The 20,122-nt window shown below is 39.7% G+C and overlaps 1 long non-coding RNA gene across 1 annotated transcript in view; it reads left to right on the top strand.

The window, feature by feature from the left end:
• LOC116515009 overlaps positions 1–15,400 on the top strand; it is a 30,603-nt gene extending 15,203 nt beyond the window's left edge. The window contains exon 4 of the long non-coding RNA XR_004256176.1: positions 15,362–15,400. This is a non-coding gene — a long non-coding RNA (uncharacterized LOC116515009). The remainder of the gene's footprint in view (positions 1–15,361) is intronic.
• The last annotated feature ends 4,722 nt before the right edge of the window (positions 15,401–20,122 follow it).

The raw sequence follows: 20,122 nt of genomic DNA, 5'->3' as shown, positions 1-20,122 counted from the left end.
TTCATAGACAGAAGCCAGGGAAAGCACCAGACCCAGACAAGATAATTCCTTCTTGCTTAAAAGTCTGTGCTGATAGACACAGTGGGAAAAGATCATGGAACTCTTCTAGTCCAAGACCAGGGATGAAATTCAGCAGGCTCTGACAGGTTCTGGAGAACCGGTAGCGGAAATTTTGAGTAGTTTGGAGAACCGGCAAATGCCACCTGTAGAATGGGATGGGAATGGAGATTTTGCAGTATCCTTCCCCTGCCACGCCCACCAAGCCACACCCACAGAACCGGTAATAAAATTTTTTGAATTCCACCAATGATTCCTCTCCTCACTACTCTTCCCCTCTCCTCCCCTCCCTTTTCTTTTCTTTTTCTCTCACCTCCCTTTCTGTCTGTCTCTCCCTCTCATGTTTATAGGGGAGGCATTTTTGGAAATCAAGGTAATTCTAGTGATAGGTATATGCTCCGTAATATGTGAGCATCACGTTTTTATTACTTTTTAATCTAGTCCTGGAGTTTAGGGCTGGCAAGGTGGAAGTTCATGTTGGCATCTGAGGGAATCACATTAGTTATCTAAGATTAAATCGAGACAAACAGTATAAAAATAAAGTGGTGTTATCCGTATTCAGATTGTAGGATTTGATTTCTAGCTTTAGATTTTAGAGAATAGAAAATCAGCACTGAATGAAAATAAGCAACCTCTTTCTCTTTCAAAAGGAGAAGGGAGAGTGTGGCAGCAAGTAAATCGTTAGCCACTTTCTGCATGTCCTCCTCTTGTTCCCACACTCTCCTCTCCAACATATCAGTGATGTTTATTAAGAGATGACAAGTCTATCAGGCCTCATAAGCAGCCTTCACAAGGAGGAGATCTTACACCCAGAGAGCATAATCAATCTTCTGCTTTCTCTGCTCTCCTGAACAATTGAGAGTGAATCAGGCTTCTCTTTTCTCCCCCACACTCCCCGCCCCCGGGCTAGGCCATACCATACAGCAAGAGAGGTTGTTTTGCGATCTATGTGGAGAAATATAGGGGGTTGGGTGTAGAATGGAGTCAGCTTTGATTTTAATGTTGAAATGCCAGTGTGTCCTCCATGCCATTCATGTATCCTCCTTTTCATATAATATGCATTTCTTCAAAAATCTATCTAATGCAATTCTAGACTAAAGATGAAAATATTAAAGGAAGAAAAGAGGCTTTAAAATGCTCATCAGTATTGAAGAACTGGATAAGTTATCTCATCACAATCATTATGGGAGGAAATTCTATTTGAATTCTGACAAATATTTTAAAATTTGCTTATGTGAAATTTTTACTTAAAATGAAGTTGTTATTTAAAATGGTGGGTTTTTTTAAGGTGAGGCACTTCTTTTTTCAATGTATAAATGACCACTTTTATATGGACAAGCATATTTGCAGCAAAGAGGAGTCTGTTCTATACTGTGAGGTAAATCAGGCTTTTAGACTTTGTCAAGATTGGAAGTCATTGATCATCTGATTAACATTAATGAATAACTTCAATTTTGTACAGAATAATGGCTTTGTCCTATGAAAATGCACAACAACTTAGAATACATATACAGGTAGATTTTAATATGCTTAGTTCTAGTCTTCATATTTGTTATGGTCTAGCTGTCAACCTCTGCTTCACTTGCTTGCTATCGGCTGCCTTAGAAACAGGGAGGGTGGGGGCATGGTATTTGGGAAGGGAATTGTAGGGTACTGGAGGAGTTATGTAGAAGGGAGTTTTGTTCTCACCATCTTCTGCGCATGCTGATGGCTGATGTTTGGACTTGGTCGAGGTCAACCGTCTCGCATACCAACCTGATGAGGCCTTTTGAAGATGCACCACACATGACACCTTAGGGAGTTGCAGATTGGAAGCTGGGCTAGGGTAATTGGAGGGAGGGGGCTGGGTAATCATTTGATATGTACTTGTTTGTGCCTTTTTGGCTCAGATCTTGCTTTCCTTTTCACTGCTATCAATTCATATTTAGTAAAAGTACTTTATCTCTATTCAAATGGAGTTGAGGTTTTTCTTTCTTGGATACTGAAGGAGGCATGTCTGACCAGTGGTTGGTTTCAAAAATTGTTCGAACCTACTCTGTGGGTGTGGCCTCCTTTGTGGGAGTGGCTTGCTGCCCATGTGACTGGATGGGAGTAGCTTGCCGCCCATGTGACCGGATATGAAGATGCCGACGACACTTGTCAGAACCACCTTAAATTACCTCACACACAGCACTGGCATGCATAAGAATATGATGTAAACTTGTTTTTTAAAAGGCATCTTTGGTTTGCGTTAAAACTACTTCAACACACGCAATGTTCTGATTGCACCACAAACGCAGTAGTCATCCTTACCTTTCACAGAGGCACTGAGTTTTATAAATATGACCATGCTAGTATAGAATAATCATATCCAAGGACCAGTGGTGGGTTTCAAACTTTTTTGGAACCTCTTCTGTAGGTGTGGCCTGCTTTCCGGGTCCACTGGTGGAACCTCTTCTAACCAGTTTGGTAGATTTGACTAACCGGTTCTACCGAATAGGTGCGAACTGGTAGGAACCCACCTCTGTGTCTGACCCTAGCAAAGGAAATGAAAGGATGGGATGAATCACAACTTAGTCTCATTAAGTTAGGAATGCTTCTGAGCTTCCCTATGTAAGCCACCCATTCCCTGACATGAACAATTACAAAGGAAAATAGCTTAATTGTCAAATAGACTCAAGCCAAGTCATATAAAATTCAGCCATTTTTTCCATTAAAAAAAGTGACAGAGTATTGTTACTGTATATGGGGGGAGGGGAGGTGATGGCTAAAAAAGTTTGAGTCTTATATGTTTTGGAATCCCCCTCACTATACTGTAAGATGTAAAGATAGAGGTCAGTTGATATGAACAAGAACATTTTTGCTAAGAGTCGTACTGACAATGTTTAAAATATAGACACAGCTTTGGTCTTCAAGTACAAATTTTAATTTCAGTTCAGTGTCAATTTACAGTACAGAGTTAGCTGTTAAGATGTCTGAGCTTGCAAGCTCAGGAAACAAAAACAGCTGGATTTCTGGTAAGATTTTTATTGTTAGTAAGGTAATGAAATTGAATCTTGATATCTACCAGGATATTTCTTCCATATGACTGAACCCCAGAATAATTAACAAAACATTATACTACACTGAAACTCTTTCACATGCTTCTCCCTATTTCCTTGGCCACAAACCTATAATCTATAATGATGCTTTTTTCCCTCCCTTAACTATTTTCCTCCCTTTTTGGGGTTTCCAAGGCTTGTTGGACATAATGTCACATTTGCCAAGTTTAAATCTAATCAGACTTTTTCTCTTAGAAACATCCCTGTCTTCAAATGTTTTTTGTTCTGCGCTCATTATTATATCCATAGAATATAATCCCTTCTAATTTCAGTTTTGAATATGTGATTGATGTGATGCAAATGAAGTATTATACTGAACAACAGAACACACTCTCTTTGGTAGACTTAAAAAATAGGGGACTTTGAGTTAAGCAGGAGTATGGAGAAAAAAGGAAAACAATTCCTCAGGATCGACTTCTTTTTCATATGATGAATTTCTGAATTATAACCTCTCATGTTATTGAAATGTCTCCAGAGAAGGTAGAGATCATGATAATGGATGATCTATCAAAGAGGAATGAAATATCAAAATGTCTGTATTGTGCAGCTCACCTATATGATCTAAATATACATAATTCCAAAATAAGGTAGATTGATATTTATTTAAAATGTGATTCTTCTAGGGCCTAATCCAAGCCATTTAAAATAACTTTTCTTCATTTCAGAAGAAGGAGAATCTGAAGGTCCTACTAATTAGAAATGATCTGGAAAGCAAAACCTAGCTTTTAACAAAAAGGAATCAATTAATATATAAGTATTGTAAGTTTGGTATTAAAATATTTTTTACAAATTTAATGACTTGTACAGTATGTATACTTATTTAAATAAATAATTCTATTTTTAAATTTGTCGCACCCTTGATATACTGTAGTACCTGGTGCCCAACACATACTGAGCAATATATATTTCTCAATGTCTGAAAAATTTACCTATCCAATTCTTGCACTTGAAATGGGTGTTCATGATCAAGATAGATATAAAGTGAAGGTATGATGTAAGAGGAGAGTCTCTTCATTTATTTCCTGAGACTTAGTCAGAAGGCAGGACATCTGGCTAACATAAGCACTTACTGTAAGTACTTCCCACCATCCCTCTTTCTCTGATTCTGGAAATGAGAAGCCTCCAAGACTATGAGATATTATGCTACCTGGAGGGAGGAATAATCCAGTCTGTAACCACACATCTCTCCTGAGGCACAATTATTCAAGCAAGTAGTTCTGAGCATTCTAAAGCATGAAGGGGTAAATGACCTACAGGTGCAGGATTCTGGCATCTTGGTGTCCTTGAAGGCCAGCATGAACTGATTCAAACATCCTGGTCTTCCTCCACTGTCATTTCCCCCTCCCTATTTCTCATCATATGCTAACATGGGTTTACTGCCCATTTATTCATCCTCCCATGCCCCCTCCCCCCAGCCTTTGATGGCAGGATGCCAGCAAGGCACCAAGCCGAAGATGCAGACCTGACAGTTGGTGAGATGCCCAAAAGTAATTATAGAGTTCTTTGCTAAAAAAGATGAACTATTTTAGACCAGTATTTCTGATTTGGTAGCAACTCAATATATTATCAGATGGCTCAGTCAGTTAATGTAAGAAGAGAGAAGAAACCATCAGGAATAAGAACAAATATGTTTCCTTTAAAATTGTATTAATTATTGGGTTAATGTTGCATATTAAGAAAACAAAGGTAACATCAACCTGTATGCTTACTGAACTTACAATAAGTGATGTAAGGGTGAAGTTTGTGGATTGTTTTCTAGGGCTCAGGAAGAGATAAAAGTCTTCTGCTGAAAAAACAGAGAAGACATTAATCTTAGGAAAAAAGGCAGTGACAAACGTAGACAAGTTCATAAAGTATGAGGACATCTCAATGACAGCAAAGAACAGAACAGTTAAAGCAATGGTATTTCCAATGGCAATGTTTGACTGTGAAAGTTAGACATTGAGAAAAAGCAAAAGAAGAAAGACAGATGTTGTCAGCATTACTTCATTCAGTAATCAGGAAAGAAAACCACTGGACTCCATTTGAATTGAAATCAAGTGTACTTTTACTAATTATAAATGAACAGTTGCAAAGCTAAGCTGAGTCTGGTTAATTAGGCACGAAAGCTAATAATATAATGCATAATTCATTCCCCTCCCCTTGGCATCCCTGTGCACAGTCCAATCATATTGCCCACAAATGTCAAGTGTGAGATAACTTCAAAAGGCATCACCAAGATGGAATGCTGGACCGTTGCTGGACCGTTGGCCTTGGCGGGAAACTCCCTTCCTCCACATGCGCAGTAAGGTGGTCAGTTCAGCGTCTAGAAACTTCCTCCAGCACAGCAATGATTCCCCTCCCAAATACCATGTCCCCCCTCCTCGTTTCAATGGCAGCCGAAGCAGCAGCAAAGCAGAGGCTGACAGATGTATTTGAATTATGGATTTGGAGAAAGTTATTAAGGAAATCATGGACTGCAAAAAGAACAAATCTACCAATCATGGATCACATAAACTCTCTTTTGATTAGCAAACAAAACCTTACATACATTTGGCATATGATACGAGCAGATGTTAGACTAGAAAAAACTATCATGCTTGGCAGGTTTCAGGTAAGTAAATGATAAAAAGGAGAGGCGGTATCAAAGGATTACAGTAAACAATGTCCTTGGAAACATTTGTCCATAAGTCTTTAGAAGTCAATCTGATTCTGCTATTCCAGTGGGTGATACCTATCAGCAGCAGAATAGGCAGAAGAAGCAGCAGTGATGTAGTTATTGTCAGAGTATTCTTAGAGTTGATTGTAGCTGAGCAAAGAGCACACAATCTTCTTATTAAACTGTTCTGCATTGGCAAAGCAATGTTGTTTAGGATGTACAGTATCTACTGGATAGATAAAATATGGAAGAATTCTCTCAACTATCTCACAGGACATTTAAAATGGCGAAATTGGCTGGATTAAGGCTTTATCTTAGATGTGAGTTTGTGGTAACCTATTTATCTTCCTGAGATGAAAAAGATGGAAACCATGCACTGTAGAGCTGGAATGGACAAGCAAGACTGAACCTAGTTGGCCCATAAATCTGGATGTGATAAAGTTTTGGTTTTAAAAGTTGAATACATTCAATAAATATTCTATTCACAAGACCAGCTAGACAGGAAGAACTGAAGAATTTCTATGCAAGAATGAGATAGTGACCTCAGAGAGATGGTTATAATTTCTTAGACCCTGGAAAACATTTCAATACAACCCGAGTCTGAAGCATTCACCGGAATGCAGTATAACGGATAGTCACTCACGCCCTCATGACCTCAAGACTGGACTACTGTAACGCGCTCTACATGGGGCTGCCCTTGAAGAGTATTCGGAGACTTCAGCTTGTCCAGAATGCAGCCGCGCGAGCGATTGTGGGTGCACCTCGGTACACCCACGTTACACCTATCCTCCGCGAGCTGCACTGGCTGCCTATTGGTCTTCAGACTCGCTTCGAGGTGCTAGTCATTACTTTTAAAGCCCTACATGATATCGGACCTGGGTACTTGAGAGACCGCCTCCTGCCAATTACCTCCCATAGACCTATTAGATCCCACAGATTAGGCCTCCTCCGAATTCCATTTGCTGGCCAGGGTCGGCTGGCAACTCCCTGGGGGAGGGCCTTCTCTGTGGCTGCTCCAGCCCTCTGGAATGATCTCCCCATTGAGATCCGGACCCTCACCACCCTTCCGGCTTTCCGCAAAGCCATTAAGACCTGGCTGTTCCGGCAGGCCTGGGGCCTCTGAATCGCTTAGCCTCACTTAAGGGTATGACTGTTGTTGTTTTTTACTATGTGTTGTCTTTTTATTTTTTATTTTGTATTCCCCTTCCCTTTTTGATTGTTAGCCGTCCTGAGTCTCTCGGGAATAGGGCGGCATACAAACTGAATCAATCAATCAATCAATCAATCAAATCAATCAATCAATAACTAATCTCTTCACCTTAGAAATTAAAAAAAGTCATATAGCACAGTGTTTCTCAACCTTGGTGACTTTAAGTCCTGTGGACTTCAACTCCCAGAATTCCCCAGCCAGCTAAGGTTGAGAAACACTGATATAGCAGCTATGAAACTAGCTTCTGAAGGGAAGCTGACTAGAGTTAAGGAAGTTCTGTTACTTCAATATATAGAAACCATTAAGAATATTAAAGCAGGCAAAGTTAAAAAAGAAACAAAAATAGATGCTTTATCCGTGTTCACATACAATAGCTAAAAAACAACAAGAAAAAACAAAACCACCTGCCAAGCTCCAAAAACCCAGGATGTCAGCATGACTTCATTCAGTAATCAGGAAAGAAACCACTCGACTCCATTTGAATTGAAATCAAGTGTACTTTTACTAATTATAAATGAACAGTTGCAAAGCAAAGCTGAATCTGGTTAATTAGGCGCGAAAGCTAATAATATAATGTATAATTCATTCCCCTCCCCTTGGCATCCCTGTGCACAGTCCAATCATATTGCCCCCAAATGTCAGGTGTGAGATAACTTCAAAAGGCATCACCAAGATGGAATGCTGGACCGTTGGCCTTGGCGGAAAACTCCCTTCCTCCACATGCGCAGTAAGGTGGTCAGTTCAGCGTCTAGAAACTTCCTCCAGCACAGCAATGATTCCCCTCCCAAATACCATGCTCCCCCTCCCCGTTTCAATGGCAGCGAAGCAGCAGCAAAGCAGAGGCTGACACAGGAACTATTATTCCTACATTTCTGAGGGAGAAAAATAAAGGAGTAAAATTCTAGTAATAGGAGGTATCAACTGCCTTCTTGTTTAATGGATAAAAGGATATTCAGCTGTTAATAAAGACAATATGGAATGGGATCAGGGGTGGGTTTCAGCTGGCGTTATTGCCGGTTTACTTGTGCCATGCTGGATGTGTGCTGCGTGTGCATGCTCAGTTCAATGGAAATTATTCTGTGCATGGGCAGAACTAAAAAAAAAAAGATGGTGGAGTGACAGCGGCGACTGGGGAACCAGTTCGGGAGTGTGGCCAGCCTGGGTCACTGCCGGTTCTGCAATCCAGGCCAGCATACCACTACCAGTTCAGCTGAACTGGGCTGAACCATTAGGGACCCACCTCTGAACTGGATCCCTATCCAGAGTTTCATACCACGACATTTACCATGTACATTTTGTTGAATTATTTAGTCCCATTGACAAATGTAACAGTCCTTTCAATTATGTGATTTTAGGCATATGTTGGAAATATTTTTAATCAGCTTCACTATTGATATCTCATCATAACATTTACAATGTTCTTTTTAGCTATTCTTGGTGACTGGTTTATACACTTAATGCATTTTCATGTTGTATTGCCAGATGGATTATTGAGTTTTCAGTTGCATATGTTTTATTTTAAAAATAAAATAAGTATAAGTAAGAATGGTACTATCTGGAGATACATGAAATGATGCTTCCAGATCATGCTCAGTTCCTGGTGACCACAGCCCTGCAATTTTGGAGTAACAGTTCAGAAGCAGTTCAACATGGTCTTCTTCTGGGATGTTTTCCAACTTCCCAGTGTAGCCTACACCCTTGGTATTTCTTGGCACATTTTTGCTCAGAAATCCTATACCCTGTTTCCCTGAAAATAAGCCCTCCCCAAAAATTTTGCAACACAGCAGCAGCCATGTGGTGACCACGCTCACTGCCTCCTGCACCTCAAAAATAATGAGACCTTCCTGAAAATAAGGCCAAGTGCTTATTTCAGGTGTCAAAAGAAAATAAGGCCCTCTCTTATTTTTGGGGAAACACAGTACAAATGAGAAAAATATTGAAATAACAAAAAACTGGCACAACAAACGAGAATTGGAAGAGACCTTGCAGATGGAAGCCAATTCCCCATTCAATGCACAGTCTGGTGCTTCAGTCTTTTCTATTGATAGTAATTCCAGATTTTGTGTTTCTCAAATGCAAAATTGTATTATTAATTGGTAATTTATGAATTGTGAAGACCATTTATGTAGTTCTTCCAGTTTATATCTCCTAGTTTGATATTAGACTTCCTAATAAGTATTAGCCCAACCACAGATTTGTACTATTACTATAGATAGATGAGGGAAGGAGTGTAATTGCCTCTATTATTTTTCTGCTTTAAGGCAAAATAGGATAAAAATGAAGTACAATGATTTGCTTAGAACAAAATCTGATTAAAGCATACCAGTAGAGAGGACACATACCAGATGGGTGAGTTTGGGTCAGTCACTCTCTCTCAGCCAAATTCACATCACAGGGTTGTTATTGTGGGGACCATAAAGTGGAGGAGGGAGATTTAAAGAGCTGTGGTGGTGCAGTGGTTAGATTGCAATATAAAATTATATATATATAATTATATATATATATATATAATTATATATAATTATATATAATTATATAAATATATATATATATATATATATATATATATATATATATATATATATATATATATATATATATATATATATATATATTTTCTGAGGTTTTCGCGGGTGTTAGTATGTAGGTCTCTAGTTGTTCCGGTTTTCTCCCGCGTAGAATTGGAGATGTCTTGGCGACGTTTAAAAGCAACAAACAGCCAAGATCTCACATTACTCCTGGAAACACCAAACCTGAAGTAGTCTGAAGCCGCCTGAAGATGACGAATGAGACTTCGTCGAAACGTCGCCAAGACATCTCCAATTCTACGCGGGAGAAAACCCGAACAACTAGAGACCTACATATATATATAAAGGGATATATATATATATATATATATATATATATATATATATATATATATATATATATATATATATATATACCGTATTTATCGGCGTATACACGCACCGGCGTATAACACGCATCCCCCATTTTAACACAAAAATTTGAGTAAAAATTTTTTTCATTAAAAATAAATGACTTGGAAGCTCGGAACTTAATGTTGGATTAAAATTTATAACATTAGAACATGAATTATAACATTAACTCCTCTTAAAAGGCAAATATGAAATGAAAAAACACCTCTTTGAGCAAAAAGTTATTTCCATTTTCTTCCTTATATAATATTTTCTGTTTCAACATAAAGTGCCTTCCTTCCTTCCCTCCCTCCCATCCCTTTCTTTATGTTTTCTTCATGCTTTCTTTTCTTTTTCCTCTGCTCTTTTTAAATCCCCCCCCCTTCTTCTCCTCCTCTACATTTAGGTTGGATTAGTTTGTACAACGGTCATCAAACTTCTGAAGTAAAAATAAATAAATAAATCATATTTAAGAAGAAGAAGAAAAAGGAAGACGTTTTTAGTTAAGTCAAACGTTTTAATAAAAGTTTCATCTTTTAAGATTCGTCCAACACATCCAATTGTAACCTTAACAGTAAAGAATATCACCCCAGCTGCTAAAGGTTCAACCAGTCTGAGAACCATTGAAAAGACAACAGTGCAAAATCCAAAAGACACAACTTCCTCACCGCCATTGCTTTGGTACCAAATCTTTGAGGAAGGGGCTCCAGAAAGAAGGAGGAGGAGGAGGAGGAGGAGGAGGAGGAGGAGAAGGGAACCAAAGAGAGGCTTTTACCGGGTCTGCGCCCCACAGCCAGGACCGTCCTTGCGCCTCAAACCGCGTTTCTTCCTGCAAAGCCCTTCGGGCAACCCGAGAGTTCCTTTTGGCGCCAGAAGGGCTTTGCAGGAAGAAACGCCGCGTTTCTTCCTGCAAAGCCCTTCTGGCGTCAAGCGGAACTCTCGGGTTGCCCGAAGGGCTTTGCAGGAAGAAACGCGGCTGGAGGCGCCAGGACGGTCCTGGCTGTGGGGCGCAGACTCGGTAAAAGCTCTCTTTGGTTCCCTCCTCCTCCCCCTCCTTCCACAGTCTGTGTGACGCTGCCGCCAGGCTGAGAGCTGCCGCTGAAACAAGTTTGGGAAGGTCCTTTGCAGGCAGCCAGTTCTAGCTGCCTGCAAAGGACTTCCCCACGTTTGCTTTGAAAGAAACCTCTGCGCGGGAGTTAGAAACCTCTGCGCGGGGGTTTCTTGCCACCTTAGAGGGAACAGTGGACCCGGCGTTGGACCCGTATTTATCGGCGTATAACACGCAGTATCGGCGTATAACACGCAGGCAGGGTTTAAGCTTGCAATTTTAGTTTTAAAACTGCGTGTTATACGCCGATAAATACGGTATATATCCCTTTATATATATTTATATAAATTTATATATATTTGTGTTTTTTTATTTGTGCTGATAAATAAATAAAGGGAGACTAGTATAGATCTATTTCAAGCTATTTAGCTCTCATCAGCTAGCCATACCCTTACTGGGATTTGAATAAAGTCTCCCTTTATTTATTATATATATATATAATATATATTATAATTATAATTATATATATATATATAATTATTATTATATATATATAATAAATAAAGGGAGACTTTATTCAAATCCCAGTAAGGGTATGGCTAGCTGATGAGAGCTAAATAGCTTGAAATAGATCTATACTAGTCTCCCTTTATTTATTTATCAGCACAAATAAAAAAACACAAATATAACAAAGGCAACAGTAAAAATATTGGGTTTCTGTCATGATGGACTCTTGTGACGAGCCGAAGGACAGATGATGGAAGCAGTTAGCTTCCTCCCATAATTGGGGCTTACCAGGGGTTGTAAAAAAATCTAATAGATACCTTTCACCCTGGCTTTGCTGATAAACGGATAAGAGCCTGTGGCCTAATGGCTAAGATCTCTGCCTAGTATGCCTAGTGTGCAATATAGCCCAGGTTCAAATCCCAGTAAGGGTATGGCTAGCTGATGACAGCTAAATAGCTTGAAATAGATCTATACTAGTCTCCCTTTATTTATTTATCAGCACAAATAAAAAAAAACACACACACACACACACACACACACACACACACACACACATATATATATATATATATATATATATATATATATATATATATATGTATGTATATTAGATTTTTACAACCCCTGGTAAGCCCCAATTATGGGAGAAAGCTAACTGCTTCCATCATCTGTCAATCGGCTCGTCACAAGAGTCCATCACGACAGAAACCCAATATTTTTACTGTTGCCTTTGTTATATTTGTGTTTTTTTTTATTTGTGCTGATAAATAAATGGCTAGCTGATGAGAGCTAAATAGCTTGAAATAGATCTATACTAGTCTCCCTTTATTTATTTATCAGCACAAATAAAATATATATATATATATATATATATATATATATATATATATATATATATATATATATATATATATATATATATATATATATATATATATATATACCTTTCTCCCTGGCTCAGCTGATAACGGATCAGAGCCTGTGGCTTAATGGCTAAGACGTCTGCCTAATATGTAATATAGCCCAGGTTCGAATCCCAGTAAGGGTATGGTAGCTGATGAGAGCTAAATAGCTTGAAATAGATCTATATTAGTTTCCCTTTATTTATTTATCAGCACAAATAAAAAAACATACACACACACACACACACACAATTTTTTTGAATAAACACAAACGGACAAAACACACAAAAAAAACCACCATTACAAATTGTAGAAAGTGTGTCGATTGGTTACAAAAACGTCTGTGCATCCCTTCCACAGTCATCACCTACAATTCATATCAAATCATATATTTTAAATCAAATATATTTATATATATTGCTATCATCATACCTCAGCCTTCATTTGACTATAATTGTTTTTATGTCCTTTTATATAAAATATTCCAGATTTAAAGCAAAATCACATAATAGCATTCCATTAGCTCTTCCCAATATCATCCAGTAACATTACATCTTTATAACTATTTCTATTTCTGCTGCCTGTCGGCTGCCTGCAATTCAGTAGTTCAATTCTCACCGGCTCAAGGTTAACTCACCTTCCATCCTTCTGAGGTCAGTAAAATGCGGACACAGATTATTGGGGGCAATGTGCTGACTCTGCAAACTGTTTAGAGAGAACTGTAAAGCACTGTGAAGTAATATATAAGTCTAAGTGCTATTGCTATTATGCCTTGAGTTATTTATAAAAAAAGAATAAAGGGAGGGTAAGCAAGCAGGCAGGCAGGCAGGCAGGCAGGCAGGCAGGCAGGCAGGCAGGCAGGCAAGCAAGCATGTCCAAACTCCTACCAATGTAGCAGCAGATTGAGGTTTGGTTTAGCAATCTACTTACGAAAGACCAGGACTCGAGACCACGAAGGGACGAGAGAAACAGTTTTATTGATGCGCCAAGAGTTCAGAGTGTTGCACACCAAAACTGAACTGCCTGGGCTATGCCCTGGGCAGTGATTTTATACCTTTTAATCTAACGTCGTAAATCAGTAGGCGTTACAATAGGCGTATACATATTGATGGTCCAAGTCCCCTGTTTAGGACAGGGAAATACATTTCGGAAAAATACAATGCAGAAGTGAATCCTATAAGTCATAAAAACAGGATAGAAAAAGTGCTGAGATGATGCCCGCATTATTCTGTCATTTGGCTATTTTCAGTTATTCTACACCCACATTACTTCCGTGTGCCATCCTTGTGCAGAAGCTTGCTACATGTTCCCGTAATATTTGTAATACTTAGGAGGAAGTTAGAAGTCAAAGTTAGAACTCAAGTGCACTAGAGTGAAATGTCAAGCTAATATAAGTTTATAAGGTCCATCCTATTAAGACCACCTAACCTGGCCAGCCACTGGTGGGTTTACCTGTGTACCCCCTCCTGCCTCACCAAGATGGAATGAAAGGGGATTCAAACTTAAGCCTTTTCAGTTAAAACTCCCTTCCTGAAGAATAAGATCAGCACTACAGCATTAACATTCAAGAGGTTTGTCAATGCCTAGTACTTCTGCAGAAGAGCTGCAGTAGCCTATTACAGAAGTGCCCACAGGGAAGGAAAATGGTAGCAATTTGGTCAATTGTCTGGTTTTAAAATAAACTTAGGGAAAACAAAAATATTAGCTATAAATATGAATACTAAACAAAAGGAAGAATTAGGAGGAATGTTAGGATGTGAGGTAGTCAAAAAGGTCAAATATCTTGGAGTTAATATCTTAACCTCAAATGGGAAACTATATAAGTATAATTATGAACCACTCTGGCATAGTTTACAGATAGAGATGAAAAAATGGGAGAAATTGCACTTATCTTTGCTGGGTAGGATAGCAACAGTGAAAATGAACATTTTACCAAAAATTTTATTTCTCTTTCAAATGTTACCTATACTTAAAAAAGATGCGAATCTTTTAGAATGGCAGAAGGGTATCAATAAATTTGTATGGGCAGGAAAGAAGCCGAGGGTAAAGATGAAAATAATGCAAGATGTACGTGAGAGAGGAGGATTGAAACTACCTAATTTAAAACTATATTATGATGCAGTGGCATTATCTGTAATTAGTGATTGGACTCATTTAACTAATGATAGAATATTGAATATCGAGGGATACGATCTGGTATATGGTTGGCATGCTTACTTGTTATTCAACAAAAAACTGGATAAGAAGTTTAAAAGTCATATTTTAAGAAATGCTTTACTGCGGGTCTGGAAAAAATACCAATATAAATTAAATGACAAAATACCCATGTGGGCAATTCCTAGACATACAATTGAAAATATGAACATAGCACAAAAACAGGATAGAACTACCTATAGACAGCTTCTCATTTTGGAAAGGGGGTTACTACAACTAAAATATTTGGAAGTATTAAAAGAGGAGAAGGTAGTTCAAACATGGTTCCAGTATGGGCAATTACAGGCCAGGTGGAAAATAGATCAAAAAATTGGTTTTATCCAAGCTGAAGATAATTTGTTTAAACAAATAAGAGATCAAGGCTTAATGCATATAAAGAGGATATATAATGTATCAATACAGATGGACTCGGAAACAGAATTAGTTAAAGATTGTATGATAAAATGGGCTCAAAATATTGAAGAACCAATAATGTTGGATACATGGGAAAGAATATGGGTAATAAATGTGAAATTCACACAAGCTCAAAATCTGAGAGAAAATTTTTATAAGATGTTCTATAGATGGCATTTAGATCCCAAAAAGCTGGCTTCTATGTATCCGAATGTACAGCCTAAATGTTGGAGGTGTGGTTCTCTCGATGCTACATATTATCATATATGGTGGACCTGCCAAAAGGTTAAGGCATTCTGGATAAAAATATGGTGGATTATGCAAAATATCTTTAAAAGAAGGATAAAGTTTACTCCTCAGTTATTCTTACTAGGTATATGTACTGATTTTACAGTGGTAGAGAGTAACTTGATTCTGCACCTAATAACGGCAGCAAGACTGTTGGTGGCGCAATACTGGAAGAAGGAAGACTTGCCTATAACTCAAGAATGGACATTGAAAGTTACAAACTTAGCCGAGATGGCTAAAATATCTGCATATCTTAAAGATCACTCAAATGAGAGATATAAACGAGACTGGAAAAAATGGATTGACTATATACAAATACGGGACAAAGAAATTCCAGTTAGCCTATGCTTAAAATCAGAAATGATTTAAATTGTTTAAAGTTAGTTCAGCAAGAAGCAGCTAAGGTCAATGTAGAATGCCATTAATTTCTTTATTTCTTTTTTTCAATAGATTTTAGACTGTGTTTGTTAAAAATCCATACCGTGTACGGATTCTGGGAAGTCGGGGGGGGGGAAGGAGGAGGGGGGCTGGGGGAGGGGGGAGGGGGGAGGGAGGGATGGGTATGCATTAGACTAGACAAGAATTTGGTGGTAAACTAGAATTATTTTGATATACAAAAAAATGTACTTCGATGTCTTACTGATTGAGGAATGATGAAATGTTTGTTTTAAAAGAAATAAAACTTTTGAACACGAAAATGGTAGCAATTGCTGCTTAGTTATCACACTTTAGAAGGTATTTTAAGCATTGGGTGAACTGGGATCAACAACGTTTCTGTCCCTGTTTTTCCCATAAATAGCAGGAGAATTAGGAAAATGACTCCTTTGGTGGTTCCACCACAAATGCACGCACAACAAAAGCGCGCCTGACTAAACCGCGGTGTCTAAAGCGCGGTGACAAAACCGCATGACGAATGAGCGACTAATTAGCCCTGAAGCACGCCGACAAAAGCGCGCCGACAGAAGCGCGCTGTAATGTAACTCTCAACCTAACCCTAACCCTAACCCTAACCCTAACCCTAACCCTAACCCTAACCCTAACCCTAACCCTAACCCTAACCCTAAACCTAACCCTAAACCTAACCCTAAACCTAACCCTAAACCTAACCCTAAACCTAACTGTAAATCTTACCTTAAATGAAATCGCGCTTCTGTCAGCGCGCTGTTGTCGGCGCGCTTTTGAAATTACGGGTTTAGCGCCGCGGTGTTGTCGGCACGCTTATGACATTCGCGCTTTTGACGGGTCACGCCTTTGGTACCTGAGTACGAGTTGAATGTATATTCAGCATTTCTTCATGCCAGCAAATTTTTTGGCTTCTCCAACATTGGATGACCATACAATGAGCAGTTGATTGCTGATGTGTAATCACGCCCTTAAAAATAAGATGAATGATTGTATCAGCAGCTCATTATGGATGTCATGAAAGGACAGCAAACCTTAATTTAAGATCTTTTTTTTCCCAAAATAAATATTGATGGAGGGGAGAGTTTGTGAATAACTTTATTGGCTTGTGTACCTGGAACTTTGCATGGAGGCAAGTGAAGAAGCATTTATATTTGCTCCATTTCACACAGGAAAAGCCTTGGCTCTGCCCTACAGAGAAATAATCACAACAATTGGGAGACAAAAAGGAAATGTTTTCACAGTTGAAATGATGATGGAGGGAATGTAGGGGATCTTTATTTCAACCAGTGAAAGCGTATGTTATTCTTAAACTCTGCAAAACGTATTTTCTATCACCGACACTGTCATCCATTCCTGTGTATAAGCATCACATTTGCTGGAAGATAAAAACATTCCTTATTAATCTCACTTTCAATGTGAAATTGGTCCTGCAACCTCAATACATAGACTGATTTTGCAAGCAATGGACAGCCACCACTTCATCACCAAGGGTTTTCATAATCGGTCCACGTAGGCACCTCTTTGCAAGACTAGCAGCCACAAAGCTGGACAGAATGAAAATGGATTCTGAATTACCTTGGTCTCCCCAGGGACCACCAGATCTACAAAGGTCAGGTTTTAAGGCTATTACTGAAAGAATGCTTGGAAGCTCTGAGCAGGGCTGTCTCCCCTGCAGTCTGATATGTGGATAAAGAGAGCACTTGTGACTGACACTGACACTTTGGAGACATGATACTTAGTGACTGAGGGCTGAGGTTGTCTACTGGGCCTTAGCAAAGAAATTGCCAAGATATTAGAAAGGAAGTTGGAAAACTCCCAACACTTCAGCCTCTTCTTTTCCTTGGATGTACATGCCAGATTTTATTGTCACTCATTAGGTCACCTTGTGCCCTCAGAGGAGGGCTCATAAAATTAATAAAATCTCCCATGAATGGCAAGGTAGATAGATCAGGGAGAAGAACCCATCTACACAATATTTTTATGGAGGACCATTCTGGTGTGGAAGTTCAACAGAGGTTATTAGCTTAGTGAGAGATATGCTTCAATTTGGGGAACTACCTTACACCCCCTCAGAGAGGGCCTGTAACTTGGGTGTTCTCCTGGACCCACAGCTGACACTAGAACATCATTTGTCAGCTGTGACCAGGGGAGCTTTTGCCCAGGTTCGCCTGGTGCACCAGTTGCGACCCTACCTGGACCGGGAGGCACTCTAAATGATCACTCATGCCCTCATCACCTCAAGGCTCGACTAATGTAACGCACTCTACATGGGGCTGCCCCTGAAGAGTGTTCGGAGACTACAACTGGTTCAGAATGCAGCCGCGCGAGCAATATTGGGTGTACCTAGGTACATCCATGTTACACCTATCCTCCACGAGCTGCACTGGCTCCCCATTGGTCTCCGAACACACTTCAAAGTGCTGGTTATTACCTTTAAAGCCCTACATAGCCTAGGACCTGGATATCTCCGTGACCGCCTCCTGCAACATACCTCCCAGCACCCAATAAGATCGCACAGGGCGGGCCTCCTCCAAGTACCATCGACTGCGCAGTGCCGACTGGCGGCTCCACGGGAGAGAGCCTTCTCTGTAGCTGCCCTGGCCCTTTGGAACGATCTACCCCCTGAGATACGGACCCTCCCCACTCTCTTGGCCTTCCGCAAGTCTGTTAAGACCTGGCTGTTCCGGCAGGCCTGGGGCTGTTGATCTAAATTGATCTTCAGCCCCATTAAGATCGAGTGTATGTTGTGCCTTTCTAACTCATCTTTGTTCTGTAATTTAAATTTTTAAAATGTTTTTAACTGTTTTTATGTAAGCCACCCAGAGTCCTCTGGGATTGGGCGGCATACAAATCTATTAAAATTGGAAAATTGGAATTACCTGAAGACTGGAAAAGAGCTGATGAACTCCATCTTCAAAAAAGGAGAAAAAAATGAATCCAGGAAACTACAGACCTAATTAGCCTAACAGCAATATCTGGAAGGATCCTAGAAAAGATAAGCAATGGAACACCTAGAAGCAAAGAAAGTTATTACAAAATGCCAATATGTGTTTGTCAGAACAGATCATGCGAAAGAAATCTTATTGCATTCTTTGATAAAGTGACTAAATTAGTGGACCAGCGAAATGCTGTGGACATAATGTAATTGGACTTCAGTAAGATATTTGACAAAGTAGATCACAACCTACTTCTTGGTAAGATAGAAAAATGAGAGATAGATGTATCACCATCAGATGGATTCATAACTGGCTGACAAACTACATTGAACATGTAATCTTCAATGGAACTACATTGACATAGAAAGAAATATGCAGTGGGGCACCCCAAGTTTCTGTCTTATGCCCAGTACTCTTCAACATCTTCATAAATGATCTAGATGATGGGTAAAAGGGGAACTCATCAGATTTCAACAAGATAGGAGGAATAGCCAACAGTTTAGAAGGTAGACTCAAGATCCAAAATTATCTAGACCAGGGATGTCAAACTGGATTTCTCTGAGGGCTGGATCAGCACTGTAGTTCTCCTCCGTGGGCTGGCAGGTGAGGAGTGGGGGTACGACAGGATGGACGCCTCCTGCATCACTCTACTGGCCACAACGGGCTACACAGAGGCCCCACAAAGCCCCTGCATGACCCGTTTTCAAATCCCCAGCCTACAGCAGTACTCTGTCAGCCAAGAGCCGAGGTGGCGCAATGGTTAAATGCAGCACTGCAGGCTACTTCATCTGACTGCAGTTCTGCAGTTCGGCTGTTCAAATCTCACCGGCTCAGGGTTGACTCAGCCTTCCATCCTTCTGAGGTGGGTAAAATGAGGACCCGGATTGTTGCTGGGGGCAATATGCTGACTCTGTAAACCGCTTAGAGAGGGCTGAAAGCCCTATGAAGAGGTATATAAGTCTAACTGCTATTGCTATTGCTAAAAATGGGCCCTGTGGAAGCCTCCATGTGGTCCATTTTTGGCCAGCAGTGTGCTGCTGGAGGCCAGAGAGGCTGAAAATGGGCCATGTGGGGGCCTCCGCATGGCCCATTTTAACTGGCAGAGGTACTGAGGGCTGGTCCTTTGATATTTCCAAGCCAGCCCCACAGGACAGATTTAAGCCCACGTGATCTAGACAGACTGGAACACTGGACCATATCCAACAATATGCAATTCTGTGGCAAAAAAGGTAATTTTACACTTAGGCAAGACAAACCAGGTGTATCGGTATAGAATATGTTTTACCTGGCTCAATAGCAATAACTATGAGAGATATCTAAGTATAAATCAACAGCGTGCTGCAGCTGTCAAAAAAGCCAATGCAAGCCCAGGCTGCATAACAGAAGAATAATATTGAGAACATGTGACATATTAGTACTGCTATATACTGTTTTTATTCTATACTGAGAACAAGTGGGTGGTCGCCAAGAACTGAGGCCAGACAGAGTAATAAAGCTAATATGTTTATTCTAACAAGCGCTACAAT

The sequence above is a fragment of the Thamnophis elegans genome, chromosome 11, assembly GCF_009769535.1.
Source record: "Thamnophis elegans isolate rThaEle1 chromosome 11, rThaEle1.pri, whole genome shotgun sequence".
Taxonomy (NCBI): domain Eukaryota; kingdom Metazoa; phylum Chordata; class Lepidosauria; order Squamata; family Colubridae; genus Thamnophis; species Thamnophis elegans.
Note: the sequence above shows the minus strand (reverse complement) of the source record. Positions and strands in the feature narration are given on the sequence as shown.